Below are 16,983 nucleotides of genomic sequence, written 5' to 3'. Positions count from 1 at the left end.
TAGAGGCAATAAGAAAGTTGTTATTTTATATTTCCTTATTCATGATAAATGTTTATTATTCAAGCTAGAATTGTATTGATCGGAAATATAAATACATGTGCGAATACATAGACAAAGACTATGTCCCTAGTGAGCCTCTACTTGACTAGCTCATTAATCAAAGATGGTTAAGGTTTCTTGACCATGGACATGAGTTGTGATTTGATAACGGAATCACATCATTATTTAGATTATGCAACTCCCGAATACCGAAGGGATTCCTTGTGTGCTATCAAATGTCACAAAACTGGGTGGTTATAAAGATTATCTACATGTATCTCCAAAGGTGTCTGTTGAGTTGGCATAGATCGAGATTAGGATTTGTCACTCCGAGTATCGGAGAGGTATCTCTGGGCCCTCCTGATAATACACATCATAAGCTTGCATGCAAACGACTAAGGAGTAATCACGAGGTGATGAATTACGGAACGAGTAAAGAGACTTGCCGGTAACGATATTAAACTAGGTATGTAGATACTGACGATCGAATCTCAGGCATGTAACATACCGATGGACAAAGGGAATTACGTATGTTGTCATAACGGTTGGACCGATAAAGATCTTTGTAGAATATGTGGGAGCCAATATGAGCATCCAGGTTGCGCTATTGGTTATTAACCTGAGATGTATCTTGGTCATGTCTACATAGTTCTCGAACCCATAGGGTCCGCACACTTAACGATATAGTATTATACGAGTTATGTGATTTGGTCACCAAACATTGTTCGGAGTCCAAGATGAGATCACGGACATGACGAGGAGTATTGAAATGGTCGAGAGGTAAGGATTGATATATAGGACGATTGTATTTGGACACTGGAAGCGTTCCGGAAGGTATCGGGTATTTATCGGAGTACCGGAGGGGTTATCGGACACCCCCGAGGGAATACATTGGCCATATGCCGATGAGTGGGGTGCACACCAGCCAACAAGGGGTGGCGCGCCCCCTATGGCAGGAGGCAAATCGGGAGAAGGAAAAGAGTGGGTTCGCCCCCTTCCTTCTCTCTTCCCCCTTCCCTTTTACCTCCGGTGTTTTATGGAAGGGGGCGCCACTTGGGGAAACCCCAAGTAGGATTTGGATCCTACTTGGGGTGCACCCTGGCTTCCTCCCCTCTCCCTCCCGCCTATATATTTGTGGGGGCGCCCCTAGCACACCCTAGACAATTTCCTATCGATGTGCGGCGCCCCCTTCACCGTCTGCGCCTCCGGTAATATTTTCGTAGTGCTTAGGCGATGGCCTGAGGAGATCAGTTCACCGTCACCACGCTGTCGTGCTGATAGAACTCATCTACTACCTTGACGTCTTGCTGGATCAAGAGGGCGAGGGACGTCATCGAGCTGAACATGTGCAGAACTCATAGGTGCCGTACGTTCGGTACTTGATCCGTCAGAGCTAGAAGAAGTTCGACTACATCAACCGCGTTGTCAAATGCTTCCGCTTATGGTCTACGAGGGTACGTAGACACACTCTCCCCCTCGTTGCTATGCATCTCCATGGACAGATCATTGTGTGTTGGTAGAATTTTTTTTTTCATGCAACGATTCCCAATAGTGGTATCAGAGCAAGGTCTATGCGTAGATGATATGCATGAGTAGAGCACAAAGATTTGTGGGCGGTGATAGTCATACTGCTTACCACCAAAGTCTTATTTTGATTCGGAAGTATTGTGAGATGAAGCTGAAGGAAATATGCCCTAGAGGCAATAATAAAGTTATTATTTATTTCCTTATTTCATGATAAATGTTTATTATTCATGCTAGAATTTTATTAACCAGAAACATAATACATGTGTGAATACATAGACAAACAAAGTGTCACTAGTATGCCTCTACTTGACTAGCTCGTTAATCAAAGATGGTTATGTTTCCTAACCATAGACATGTGTTGTCATTTGATTAACGGGATCACATCATTAGGAGAATGATGTGATTGACTTGACCCATTCCGTTAGCTTAGCACTCGATCGTTTAGTATGTTGCTATTGCTTTCTTCATGACTTATACATGTTCCTATGACTATGAGATTATGCAACTCCCGTTTACCGGAGGAACACTTTGTGTGCTACCAAACGTCACAACATAACTGGGTGATTATAAAGGAGCTCTACAGGTGTCTCCAAAGGTACATGTTGGGTTGGCGTATTTCGAGATTAGAATTTGTCACTCCGATTGTCGGAGAGGTATCTCTGGTCCCTCTCGGTAATGCACATCACATAAGCCTTGCAAGCATTGCAACTAATGAGTTAGTTGCGAGATGATGCATTACAGAACGAGTAAAGAGACTTGCCGGTAACGAGATTGAACTAGGTATTGAGATACCGACGATCGAATCTCGGGCAAGTAACATACCGATGGCAAAGGGAACAACGTATGTTGTTATGCGGTCTGACCGATAAAGATCTTCGTAGAATATGTGGGAGCCAATATGAGCATCCAGGTTCCGCTATTGGTTATTGACCAGAGACGTGTCTCGGTCATGTCTACATTGTTCTCGAACCCGTAGGGTCCGCACGCTTAAGGTTTCGATGACAGTTATATTATGAGTTTATGAGTTTTGATGTACCGAAGGCGTTCGGAGTCCCGGATGAGATCGGGGACATGACGATGAGTCTCGAAATGGTCGAGACGTAAAGATCGATATATTGGACGACTATATTCGGACATCGGAAAGGTTCCGAGTGATTCGAGTATTTTTCGGAGTACCGGAGAGTTAAGGGAATTCACCGGGTAGTATATGGGCCTTATTGGGCTTTAGGGGAAAGAGATAGGAGAGGTTGGGCGCCCCCCAAGGCCTAGTCCGAATTGGACTAGGGGGAAGGGCTGCGCCCCCTCCTTCCTTATCTTCTCCTTTCCCTTGCCTTGACTCCTACTCCTACTACATGGAAGGACTCCTAGTTGGACTAGGAAAGGGGGAATCCTACTCCCGGTGGGAGTAGGCCTCCCCTAGGCGCGCCATAGAGAGGGCCGGCCCTCCCCTCCTCCACTCCTTTATATACGGGGGCAGGGGGCACCCCCTAGACACACAAGTTGATCCACATGATCATATTCTTAGCCGTGTGCGGTGCCCCCTTCCACCATAATCCTCGATAATATTGTACCGGTGCTTAGGCGAAGCCCTGCGACGGTAGTACATCAAGATTGTCACCACGCCATCGTGCTGACGAAACTCTTCCCCGACACTTTGCTGGATCGGAGTCTGGGGATCGTCATCGAGCTGAACGTGTGCTAGAACTCGGAGGTGCCGTAGTTTCGGTGCTTGATCGCCCGAACCGTGAATACGTACGACTACATCAACCGCGTTGTCATAACGCTTCCGCTGTCGGTCTACAAGGGTACGTAGATCACACTCTCCCCTCATTGCTATGCATCACCATGATCTTGCGTGTGCGTAGGAATTTTTTTGAAATTACTACGTTCCCCAATAGAAGCATCCCAGACTAACCTTACATGTCCACACACACGAGACCGGTTCCACCGACAGACATGCATACTAGTTTTGCATAAAGGTGGCTGGTGGGTGTCTGTTTCTCCTACTTTAGTTGAATCGAATTTGACTGCGGCCGGTCCTTGATGAAGGTTAAAATATCAAACTTGACAAAACACTATTGTCGTTTGATGCGTAGGTAAAAATGGTTCTTGCTAGATGCCCGTAGCACCCACGTAAAACTTGCAACAACAAAGTAGATGACGTCTAACTTGTTTTTGCAGGGCATGTTGTCATGTGATATACGTTATTTTATGAGATGATCATGTTTTGTAAAAGTTATCGGCAACCAGCAGGAGCCTTATGGTTGTCTCTTTATTGTATGAAATGCAAATGCCATGTAATTGATTTACTTTATCACTATGCGTTTGCGATACTTGTAGAAGTAATAGTTGGCGAGACGACTACGACGCAATGATGGAGATCAAGGTGTTGAGCCGGTGACGATGGAGATCATGACGATGCTTTGGAGATGGAGATCAAAAGCACAAGATGATGATGTCCATATCATGTCACATATTTTGATTAAATGTGATGTTTATCTTTTATGCATCTTATTTTGCTTAGTACAATGGTAGCATTATAAGATGATCCCTTAACTAAATTTCAAGGTAAAAAGCGTTCTCCCAGAGTATGCAACGTTGCTATTGTTCCTCGTGTTGAGACACCACATGATGATCGGGTGTGATAGACTCTACGTTCACATACAACGGGTGCAAGACAGTTTTCACATGCGGAATACTTGGGTTAAACTTGACGAGCCAAGCATGTAAATGCATGGCCTCGGAACAATGGAGACCGAAAGGTCGAACATGAATCATATAGTAGATATGATCAACATAGAGATGTTCACCATTGATGAGTACTCCATATCACGTGATGATCGGACATGGATTAGTTGATTTGGATCACTTATCATTTAGATGATCGAGGGATGTCTATCTAAGTGGGAATTCTGAAGTATTAATTGAACTTATTTTATCATGAACTTAGTCCTGATAGTATTTACATACCCATGTTGTAGATCAATGGCCCGTGCTACCGTTCCCTTGAATTTTAACGCGTTACTAGGGAAATCTAAGTTGAAAGATGATGGTAGCAACTACACGGACTGGGTCAGTAACTTGGGGATTATCCTCATTAGTGCACCGAAGAATTATGTGCTTGATGCACAGCCAGGTGAAAGGCCTGCCGCAGGAGCTAATGCTGATGTTTTGAACGTCTGGCAAGCTTGATCTGATGACTACTTGATAGTTCAGTGTGCCATGCTTTACGGCTTAGAATCGGGACTTCAAAGACGTTTTGAACGTCACGGAGCATATGAGATGTTCCAGGAGTTGAAGTTAAAATTTCGAGCAAATGCTCGAGTTGAGAGATATGAAGTATCCAACAAGTTCTATAGCTGCTGTCGGCATTCTGGCAACGGGGGTACCCAGACTTGCCTGCCTGCGTCCCACGCCGTGGCTCGCCAATGGCCCAGTATGGCCCAGCTTCAACATCAACAACTCAAGACCCTCGCGAGTGGCCAAGCCTCGCGTGGCGGACGACGCCAAGACATCCACGAGGAGCGGCCTCCTCATGCTGGCTCCCGATGTAATGCCCCGAAACCGATGCGTCAGGTGTCTTCCGTTTATTCGTTGTCATTGCCATGTCATTCGCTTGCGTGTTGCCCTTTTCCATGTCATCATGTGCATCTCATTTGCATTCGTCTTCATCTCTTGCATCTGGTCACTTTCTCCGTTCTCCGTTTCAGAATCTGGCACTCTCACATGCACCCGCCGAACCTTCCAGATCTCATTTCGTGAGAGGGAGAAAAATGTTCTTGGAATGGGCCGAGAGTTGACAAGTGGTCTTGGTATATAACCGGTAGACCACCTGTCAAATTCCGTTCTATTTGCAGGTCGTTTGATGCCCCAATGGTTAACCGCGTTAACCGCCAGACCCCTTTCTCTTTGCAGCCCAACAACCCACTAGCCCACCTAAACCTTCTCCAGGCTCTTCGCCGTTGTATCACGATCGTGTCGGTGAAAACCGCACCTCAATAGCCCTCTCCTAGCTCCCTCTCCCTATAAATTAGCACCTCCCCCTCAAAATCCTGATCAAACCCTAGCAGCAAACATATCCGCCCAAGCCGGAAACGTCCAGCCACTGCCGCGAAGCGAACCAGGAACTGCCATGTGGCAACTCCACCGCCTCCCACCACCGCCGGCCCGCGAGTTCACGGCAGGCCCGCCAGGGCCAGCGCGCGCTGCCCCGTCCACCGCCATCGCGCGCTTGAGCCTCCCTCACACTGCCGTCGATCTTCGCCGTTGTCGCCCCGCTCCGATGCGCCACCTCGCCGCCTCCCGTGCCCGTCAGCCACCGCCGCCCACCAGACCCCGCGTCGGAGCCGAGCCGCATCACCGCTCATGTCGTCTCCACCTCGCCGGCGCCAGATCTAGCCGAATCCGCCGCCGTCGCTCCGCCGCCCGGCGTCCTCCGACCTCCTCGGCCATCTCCTCTCCCTTGTCGCTGGCGAGCTCACAACCATCTCGGTTCGCGTGCCGAAACCCTCGATCCACGAGGGTATATTTCTGCTAAGTCCCAAAGTTTTTCCATCTCATGTGTACTTGTTGCAATGCTCATACTCCGTGCTCGTTGCTCTGATTTGCGCATACGATATGTCAAAATGTTTATCTCTGAGTGCTCTAGAAGATGGAGTAGTTTGCATGCATGTTACTCCTCATCTTGTTGCCCTAATCATTGTTGCAAAAGTGCTCAATGATCTTATCTGCTGGAAGTCATCATAACTTGTTGATTTGTCTTTTTATAGCATTTCGTGTGATTATCTTTTGAGCATCATGTCAACATGTTTTAGGAGCATATTCATGCCATCTTTACAATGGTGCAACCCATGCATTTTTTATGTGCCCTATGGTGACTAGCACAAGAATGCAAAGTAGGGTACTTGCTGTTGCTGATTTCAGTGACTTAGTGTTTTCTGCTAAGTCTGAACCTGCTATATTATGTTTCCATGTTAACTTGATGCTACAAGTGAATCCATGCATAATCTATAGTTTCTCATTAAGGATGTTTTGTATATCTTCTTATCCTCTATCTATTCATGCCCTTGTTTGAAATTATGGCATGCTTTAGGTTATCATTACCATGCCCTAAATTTGCTAAATAATGTTTCTCTCAGCCTGTTATCAGTAAGTTCAGTTTTGCCATGTGAATAGCTAGTGTTCTATGCATCCTATGACCATGTGCTTGCCATGAGTAGCTGAACAAATATGCCTTCTTCCCTTTGACTGTATTCACATGCCATGATATGCTTTATGTTGAGTTAACCAAGCTTGAAAACATGTCTACTTGTCGCTGTTTCTGCCATGCTCACTACATTCCATTAAGTCTCTAAATCTGTTATCATTTGCATTCTTGCCATGATGTTTTGAGCATGTTCTATTGGTTTCTAGAAGTAGATCAGTGATCATGTTTCGTAGTGCTCTACATGTACATTCTTGGCAGGCCCTTTGATGCCATGAAATGTTCCCGTAAAATACACTTTTTTTATCTGAAAGTGTGCATCATGAATCTGTTTTTAGCCTTAGTCTGTTTTTCACTCAGTCTGAGAATCTGTTATGACTTGCTTACTTGTCTTGATTAATGCCATTGATCTAGATGTTATATGGAGATTCTTAGTAATCATGTTTTGCCATGTTTAACCTGTACTTTAATGACATTCTTTTTCTTGTTATTTTCTTGCACTGTAGCCTCATTGTTCCATGCCCCCAACATGTCAACATGTTATTCCTGCTCACACGTATGCCCATTTTTCACTAAGTCTTAATGTGTGTTATAAAGTTACTTTTTGCATTGATCTCACTGGATTAACTAGTGGGTGTAGCCGCACATTTGTGCGGCTAGGTTTTGATATAATTATATTGCAATGAAAAATTTGCATTTATGATACTTTGGTTTAATCATTTTATTATTTTATTGACATTGTATGAAATTTTACTATTATTGAATAAGAAACTCCTACATACTTTTAATTCATTTTCGTGTGTGTGTTTTGGTTGTTATCATATATTCTTCTTAGTTTTTTCATCCATTTTAGGCATTTCCTATTATGCCATTACATGGCCATAATCCATTATAGAAAAATTGAATTGTGTAAAATAGACTCACTGTTGTAATTAAATATAAAATCTCTTTACACATTTTATTTATGCATATAGACTATTTTTGTATAATAGAGAATTTTGACTCACCGTCGATTGATGCTCTTTTTCTCTTGATTCAAACTTCGATTATGTTTATTGTACAATATTATTTATACAACATATTCCTAACAATTTTGACTTGTTACGTTCATCTACACAATCATATTTTTTTTTCACTAATTTGTCAACTATATGATTTGTATCCATTTGAAAATCTTTACTAAAAAATGCCTTGTCAGCTAGGTTTGTATATATATATTATATTTAAAAAATGCCATTGGTCTAGCATTTCACCCCTTTTTTAATGTCCTAAACCTCTCTGTAGCTAATGTTTTAATTTTTCTTTTGGTTATATGTAGTCTTTTTAACATCCTTCCGCCAATGTGGTTTCACATGTAATAGTGAATTTTTGTAGTTTTGCCACGCATCGTATTTCTCACTTGTTTTTTTTCTTTTTCACAGAACGTATTTCTCACTTATCGGTCAAAGTACGTGCTATTTGTCCATCCATCAGAGCAAAATATGTACATCTAATATTCCTGCCATAGCAAAAAGTAGGAAAAGGCTATTGTTTTCCCCAAATCACGCCGACAACAAAATCCCCTTTCTTACTGTACTATTCTCTTTGTGATTTGGGTAGGGTGGGCAAGGGAGATCCCAGGAGGACGCGTCGTGCTACTCGACATCTTCATGGTTGGCGCGGCCGGGGCGACGGTGCTGGAGGTTGGTGGTGCGGAGGAGGCGGTGACTGACCTGACGAAGGGTGCACATGTTCGCGGATTTCCCAGCGATTTGGTGTGTGCCGATCTTCCAAGCCATTCTGACCATGGAGGCGACCGGGTGTTCGAGCAACTGTTCTTGCTCTGGCCACCAGTGAGATCGCATATCGTCATCGCGGATAAGGAAAGGCGGATGCGAGTCGCCTGGGAGATCACAGGTGCTGGCAGAGAGCTTTGGCGTTGTGTAGAATGGCCTCTCGTTCCTTGACGCTTAGGTTGATGAAGAGCGACAGGTATGAATCCCTCTGCATGCTCCCATTCTCCTCTTGCTTCGCATCATTTGTAGTAGTTCATAATGTGACTTGCTTAGTTTGTGTACGTACAGTCTTATTCATGTATCGATTACATGTGGGATCTACACTATATAACTATTTGATCTACCGTTGATTTCCCTTTCATTTTGTAGGGAATTGAAGTTGCATCTTTTTTCATGTTCACATTGTACTGATCCTTAATTTATCGTCTCTTTAGCATTTCCTTGTGACACTAATTTATCGTCTCTTTATATAGCCAACATTATATGCAATGTATTACCGTGTGACACTAATTTCATATATTATAGTTGATGATGTTTCTGCAGTTGTTAACATCTATATGCATTAAAGTAGCTGGAAATATTAATCTGCATAGGCATCTACTATTGTAACACATGATTCAATATAGTTAGGAAAATCCAATTTCTAATCATTCAATAGATAAAATGTAACCCTCATTTCTTGTCTACAAAATAATTGTAAATCCAATCTACAAAGTCTTTTTGTATTAAAGCTTCCTCGCCTTATTTTTTACTGTACGTTAGTTATTTCTACCAAACTTTGTATTGAAAAATCATGAGTTGGTTCTCATATGCATTTACTTGAGGAATAAAAGAAGTTAAAATATCTCCTTGTATACTATATTCTGTGCACTATTTTCGCTTGGGCACTTCATGTCATTACTTAACACCTTTAATCCTTCTCTATTTGTGACTCAAATCATTTCTCCTCTTGCTTGGCAGTGTATGTACGTTATAAGTTGATTTATTTAAGTCACTTGTAAAATTTGTTCACAGGTAATGTGATGATTTTAAACTTCAATTTCTGAAGTGTCTAACTTTTACAATGAAGCACTATCTACTTGTAATTATAATTTAGGAAATTTCCTCATACATAATTGTTGTTTTCATGGATAGATTATTCAGAGAATGTGGATTATAGACTTATTATTTCACTTGTCATTGATCTCCCTTTCGATTCTTTAGGGGTTAGAACCGAGAACTTACATTATTGTCTTTGTCATTATTTTTCTTTGTAAAGGCGCATCTAACCCAACTTAAAAATATTGTTTCTGCCACACTTCCATAGCATGCAAGACGAATCAATGAAGAAAATTAAGTACACATTACTTAATCGTATAGAGGACTAGATGCGCCTTTACTTTCTTAACTTTGTTGTTCAATGACAACATCTTAAGCCAATCATCAGGAACAACTTACTGTATAGTTTTCTGTGACAATGCTGATATTATTATTTTGAGCTTGAACCTATACATATTTGGTGTATAATCTTTGGGTTTGTCCAGATATCCCATCCAATGAGTGGTGAGAGATCTCATGCAGGATGGAGTACCGGTTCATGGATTTCCTGGACAAAATTGTTCTACTGGGTCAAGCTGTTGGTGCCAGGGCATCAATGCCAAGGTGGCATAGGACAGAGAATAATTGTTTACCAAGGCAAGCTAATGGAGAATAACTGGATCCTGCGGCACAGTACAGATGGTGGACTACTGCTATGGTCTATTAGAGGTGTGCGGGTAACGGAGGCAGATTCATATGAGGAGATAGCGAAATAAATAAATAGCACCAAGATGTGAGCAACATGTTTGGCCAACCACTGTGTTGTTGCCCTCCTCATCGTCGGTGTTGTTGGACTTCTACCACATGTGAGTGCTGATGATAACCATCATTCTAAATAATATTATGGCTTATAATTCCTACATAGCAATGTAAAGTCGTTTTTTATTTGTTGTTACCTTGTCTTAGCAATTAGGTTTTAACTTGTTAATTGTAAAAAAACTACGTCAGTTGAGATACAATGGTTGAATTTTTACATGTGTTGCAACTAGTACGTATAATATTGAACATCTATTCATGGTTTTGTTAATCTGAAAAGGTTATATGAGTCATGGAGGTTTTAGTACCCAGAACAATATCTTTATTTCGCCTACTTTATCTTCGAGCTGACCACTTGTATTCTTCCTTATGGTGGCAGTAGCAATGGATATTATTTTACCGTGCCCAAGATCCGACTCTTCATCTTCATGCCTTCCTAATTGTTTGTACTGCTGGACTTTTACCACCGTAAGTGTTATTGCTCTGTATCCTTCCTAATGCAAATCATCTTTGTGCTCCTTCCTAAGATTTCTATATTACTCGTACTATAATATTGGAATTTTTCTCATGGTACACTTGAATAGAAAATGCAACATGATAGAAGAATTGTTACCAAGAACATAGAACTCCCAAAAGTATATGTCTAACTATATTTCAAATAAATACAATATGACATGCTTTTCATAGTGTTAATGTCTCCTTATATTGGTTGATCTAAAGAAAGTATTCAGTCTATTCTAGACTAAGGACATAATGCTATTGCAATATAATAAGTTTTCTTCTTATCTTTGTAGATGTCAAGTACACTTACTGTATATATCTTGGTAAGTAAAATATGTTGCCCTATTATTTAATTGATAAGCTACTGAGGCACCAATTTTCTAGATAATTTCATTGCTGTCCTAGGCTTCGGTTTACGTACTTCATCTTCATCTTCAAGCCTTGTATTGTTTCGGCTGACATCTTTTCCCTTGCTTTCTGGCAAACATGCTCCGTGTATTCTCCTCTGATTCATCTGATATTACAACATATCCCGGTCTTCTTTTCTTGTCACCGTGGAACTCACGTGACGATGATGTTATTTTGTCTTGATGCCCATCTTTGTTTATTTTAGTCACATTACTATCGTGTGGTTCCTATTTCATTCGCACCAGACACACCGTAGTTTGGTAGTTGAAACATTATTATTCTGTGACTGCAAAATAAATATAAATTTCAAATTAGACACATTTATAAAAATCTAGAAGTGTATACAGTGGAAAAACCAATCACCATTTTATCGGTGCATGTTCTGCTTCTTCCTTTCATGTTTTAACACAGTGTCCACCTCATCATCCATCAATTTCAATGCAATATATGTAAGGTGAATTAGTTAGGGAATTCCAGACACGATACTTAATTTTTGAAAAAAAGTTAAATGCACCTTTACCTTAGCTTTATCATTCAAGTAGAGCATCTCAAGCCTATCATTGAGCACAAATGTTCTTTTTACTACATAGTTTTCTGTACCAAAGATGATATTACATCCATTCAACTTGGCATTTCATTTCCCATCGAATGATCTCAGCAAGTTAGAGATAGATGTATTAAGCAAGCTTGGAGCGTCCTTTCCAAATAAAGTGCAACTTGTAGTAGTTTTATGCTCACTAATTTGGAGTCGAATACAATACCTACCACACCATTCATGATAGTGAATCATAAATATTATATAATACTCCATTTATTTCTGAACTATAAACATACCTGAGAATTGTTTTTCTTTTTCTGCATGTTTCTGTAGTGTATCCTTTATAGAAACTCGAGCAATAATCTGGGTAAACCTCTAGAGATCCTTTTACCTCATCTATGTTTGCTTTGTATGAAAAATATATTTCACTTACATTGCTCATTGGCAGTATTTTTATGGATTCCACAACCTTGAAATTTTGAATCCATAAATAGATAGCTCTTTGATATGAAAGGTAGCATGAATTGTTTGGCCCTATGAATAATGAGATATACTTAGTATTTTTTATTGAGAAGATAGAACAATTTCAAAAATAGCTATTATAGGTCAAATACAAATAAGTGATGCTATAACTTAATTGTAGTAATGTACATGAAAATAGGTTGTTCTTAAAGAAGCTGTCAAAACTTTTTGAGATGTAAATATCTAAACACACATGGAGTGCTGATATTACCTCAACTTGATGGTGTTGCTATACAGCTGGGCGTCCTGGTTTTTTCGGCGTGTGTTTGGATTGGGGCTTTGCTCTGTTGGGCATCGCGGCATCGGGAGTGCAGATTGGATGCTTCAGTACCTGCAATCCATCATGGATGATATTGTACGCTTCAGTACCTTCAATCTGCCGACATGGTGGACGCATACTGAATGCTTGCTGCTATCGTGCTGGCTGGCAATAGCGGCGTGTGTGTGTTTATGCTGCTTGGGGGCTGGTCGTCGCATATGATACGTGTATGTGTTTATGCTGCTTGGGGGCTGGTCGTCGCATATGATACGTGTATGTGTTCTTGTCCAATTGAAGTTGTATGTTTGCTAGAAATCAATCACGGCATGCAAATCAATTAGGCACTGCATGAATACGTGTCCGTGTGTTTCTCTTGTATATGAAGCATGCAGACATGACCAAAGTCGGCTGACTGGGTATGTTAATGTGTTTTATCTTCACATATTCGTACATGTCATGATTGGCTTTTTTAATCAACCGTAGTTTTTGTACCAACCGTACTTGTATGTAACCGTTCAACGTGACACCATAAAAGCTCAATACTATCGGTATATATATTTTATGATGTTATGTAAAACCACTTAAATCTTAGCCGTTGTTACTGTAATCTAATGGCGTAAAAAATATTAGCATATGTGGAAGAACGTGATGGCTTATTTGACTCTTGCTTTAAGTATATAATAGATCCTGATGCCTATGAACCTGAACCTTGATGTTAGTTGAAGAATGTAATTTGTGCTTTGAATGCATACCAAGTTTGTGTCCATATGTTTCCTGTACCATGTTGTTTCCTTGATTGCAAAGTGCTTAGTTGCTATTTTGGGTAGATTGTGTTTGAAACTTGTATGGAGTGTATGTGATGAACCGTGGCTCCGTTTGGAGCATGCTCTACATGAAACTTGGTTGGTTTTGCATGTAGTTTCATCAAGTCATGTTGCATCCATGTTTTGGAGTGCTTGTGATTGTGTCTTGCTTGAATTTTCATGAATGCCATGTTTAACTTGTTTTGCTCATATATTCTAGCACGTAGCTCTGAATTAATTGAACATTAGAGGTAGCTTGACTAGAAAGCCATGTAGATCATCTTGATGCACCTTAACTTGCTGGTTAACAACTTTAACATAATGGTGTGTTCAGATCAGTAGCAAATTCAAAATTTGCATATGGGGAGTTTTCAAAAAAAATTATATGTTGTTTCCGGCCTCATTTAAACTTTCTTTGATGCGTTGTTCTTGTATGCATCATCTCTTGCCATAAGTAGCATCATGTATCCTTGTCATGCATCATACTTGGTTAAGCATCATGTCATGTTTATGTGTTGCGTGTTTACCATGTTGTTTGCTTCTTTCCGACTGGGCTCCTTCTCGATAGTTCCTGTTTCGTTGCAATCGTGAGGATTCGTTCGACTAAGCCCGTTAATTCATGGACTCGTTCTTCTTCCTAGCAGGATTTCAGGCAAGATGACTATCACCTTGGATCTCACTACTATCTTTGCTACGCTAGTTGTCTTGATGCTATCGCTATGTCGTGCTACCTACAACTTGTTTATCAAGCCTCCCAATATGCCATGAAATAGCCTCTAACCCTTTCCACCATCCTAGCAAACCGTTGTTTGGCTATATTATCTCTCTGCGCAGCCCCTCTTATACCGTTGCTAGTTGCAGGTGCAGTTGTAGGTTGTTCCATGTTGGGACATGGATATCTTGGGATATCACATTATATCTTATTTAATTAATGCATCTATATACTTGGTAAAGGGTGGAAGGCTTGGCCTTTTGCCTCGTGTTTTGTTCCACTCTTGTCGCCCTAGTTTCCGTTATACCGGTGTTATGTTCCTTGATTTTGCGTCCCTAACACGATGAGGGTTTATGGGCCCCTCTTGACAGTTCGCTTTGAGTAAAACTCTTCCAGCAAGGCCCAAGATTGGTTTTAGCATTTGCCTAATAACAACTAAAACTTGCATAGAGACTTTCCCGACCCCAAGGACTTAATCAACCCCCGAGCCAGTGCTCCTCATGAGTGTTGGTCCAAAGTAGAGCACCTTGCGGCGCCCCCTTGGCAACTTAGGTCTCAGCCAACTGTAAGCTTCGCTCATTCGGTCGTGGCCTGAGACAAGATAAGCGCGGCTAATATCAGGGTGTCAGCACACCGGGAGGTCTTGCTGGACTTGTTTTACCATTGTCGAAATGTCTTGTGCACTGGGATTCCAAGTCTGATCAGAGGGTCCCGAGATGAAGGATTGTCTCCGCAGATCGTGAGCTTGTCATGGGCAAAGTTGGGACACCCCTGCAGGGTTTAGACTTTCGAGAGTCGCGCCCGCGGTTATGTGGTAGATGGGAGTTTTTAATATCCGCTTGTAGTGGACTTGAACTAAAGTCAATTAAAATAAACCAACCGTGTGCGTAACCATGACCGTCTCTTTTCGAGTGAGTTCGACAAGAGAACACTGTAACACCCTGGATGCGACTATAGCTCCCACATGTCGAGGCACGACTTAGAGGCATAATCGCATTGAAGGCATATGTCGCAAGTCGGGTAATCATCACAAACATCCCATGTAATATAATAATAAAGAGGGATAACATAGTTGGCTTACACTCGCCACGTCACATCAGAGTACATAAATAACATCCATCATACAAATCACTCATGGCCCGACTACGGCGCCAAAATGGAAAAGAACCCAACATGCGAAAAGGCCCTGAAACGAACCCCAACTAAGCACCACTACTGATCATCAGGAAAAGACACGTAATAGCGCTGCGAGTCCTCGTCGAACTCCCACTTGAGCTCGTACTCGTCAACTGGAGCGGAAACACCTGGACCTGCATCTGGAGTTATAGCATCTGTGAGCCACAGGGACTCAGCAATCTCGCACCCTCGCGATCAAAACTATTTAAGCTTATAGGAAGGATAAGACAATATCAGTGGAGCTGCAGCAAGCGACTAGCATATATGGTGGCTAACTTAAACGCAAAAGAGAGCGAGAAGAGGAGGCAAGGCGCGAGCGAGAATCTAGAAGAACAACCTGCGCAAGCATAACTCCAACACCGTGTCCACTTCCCGGACTCCTCCGAGAAGGGGCCATCACGGTAACACACACGGTTGATTCATTTTAATTAAGTTTAGTTCAAGTTATCTACAACCGGACATTAACAAATTCCCATCTGCCCATAACCGCGGGCACGGCTTTCGAAAGTTCAATCCCTGCAGGGGGGTCCCAACTTAGCCCATGACAAGCTCTCACGGTCAACGAAGGAATAGACCTCCACCCAAGACACACCGATCAGACTCGGTATCCCGGTACAACAAGACGATTCGACAGGTTAAAACAAGTCCAGCAACACCGCCCGAATGTGCCGACAAAACCCGATAGGAGCTGCACATATCTCTTTCTTAGGGAACACTCAGATGAGACATCCTACGAGTAAAACCAGCCCTCAAGTTGCCCCGAGGTGGCCCCGCAGTCTACTCGGTCGGACCAACACTCAGAGGAGCACTGGCCCGTGGGGGGCTAAAATAAAGATGACCCTTGAGTCTGCAGAACCCAAGGGAGAAAAGGGGGGTAGGTGGCAAATGGTAAAACCAAGGTTGGGCATTGCTGGAAAAGCTTTAATCAAGGCGAACTATCAAGGGGTTCCCATTATAACCCAACCGCGTGAGGAACGCAAAATCCGGGAACATAACACCGATATGACGAAAACTAGGGCGGCAAGAGTGGAACAAAACACTAGGCGAGAGGCTGAGCCTTCCACCCTTTACCAAGTATATAGATGCATTAAGATAACATAGCATATAATGATATCCCAACAAGTAAATAAATGTTCCGACAAGGAACGGCTCCAATTTTCACCTGCAACTAGCAACGCTATAAGAAGGGGCTGAGCAAAGCGGTAACATAGCCAATCAATGGTTTGCTAGGACAAGGTGGGTTAGAGGTTCAACATGGCAATTGGGAGGCTGAAAAGCAAAAGGTAGGCATCGTAGCATTGGCATAGCAAGAGCGAGCAAACTAGCATAGCAAAGATAGTAGTGATTTCGAGGGTATGATTATCTTGCTTGCAAAGCTGTCAGAGTTGCCTGGATCCTCACAAGCAAACTCAACGGGCTCCTCGTTAGCGAACTCGTCTCCCGGCTCTACCCAACAAGACAAACAAGCAACAAGAATACAATCAACCACGTGCAAGCTCAAACAATAAGATGCAAAGATGACATGCAATGCGGGATGCGATGCGGGATGCAAAATGCAAGACGTGACAGAAAATGCATGAACCTGGCCTCAACTTGGAAAACCAAGTGTGCCACTGGATATAGGGGAAGAAATCTCTTGAAAACGATATAAAGATCATTGGAATCGGAGTTACGGTTTGGAAATGGC

General features: G+C 42.2%; 1 long non-coding RNA gene across 2 annotated transcripts; it reads left to right on the top strand.

The window, feature by feature from the left end:
• The first annotated feature begins 8,282 nt into the window (after window positions 1-8,282).
• Window positions 8,283-13,045, top strand: LOC125543970. 2 transcript variants are annotated; one of them, XR_007299171.1, is made up of 5 exons: window positions 8,283-8,740; window positions 10,068-10,427; window positions 10,757-10,845; window positions 11,172-11,201; window positions 12,584-13,045. It is a non-coding gene; the product is annotated as an uncharacterized LOC125543970 (long non-coding RNA). The 2 variants fall into 2 exon arrangements; XR_007299172.1 differs by lacking the exon at window positions 11,172-11,201.
• The last annotated feature ends 3,938 nt before the right edge of the window (window positions 13,046-16,983 follow it).

Source organism: Triticum urartu, chromosome 3 (assembly GCF_003073215.2).
Source record: "Triticum urartu cultivar G1812 chromosome 3, Tu2.1, whole genome shotgun sequence".
In the NCBI taxonomy this organism is placed as follows: Eukaryota; Viridiplantae; Streptophyta; class Magnoliopsida; order Poales; family Poaceae; genus Triticum; species Triticum urartu.
This window is presented reverse-complemented; position numbering and strand designations above follow the sequence as displayed.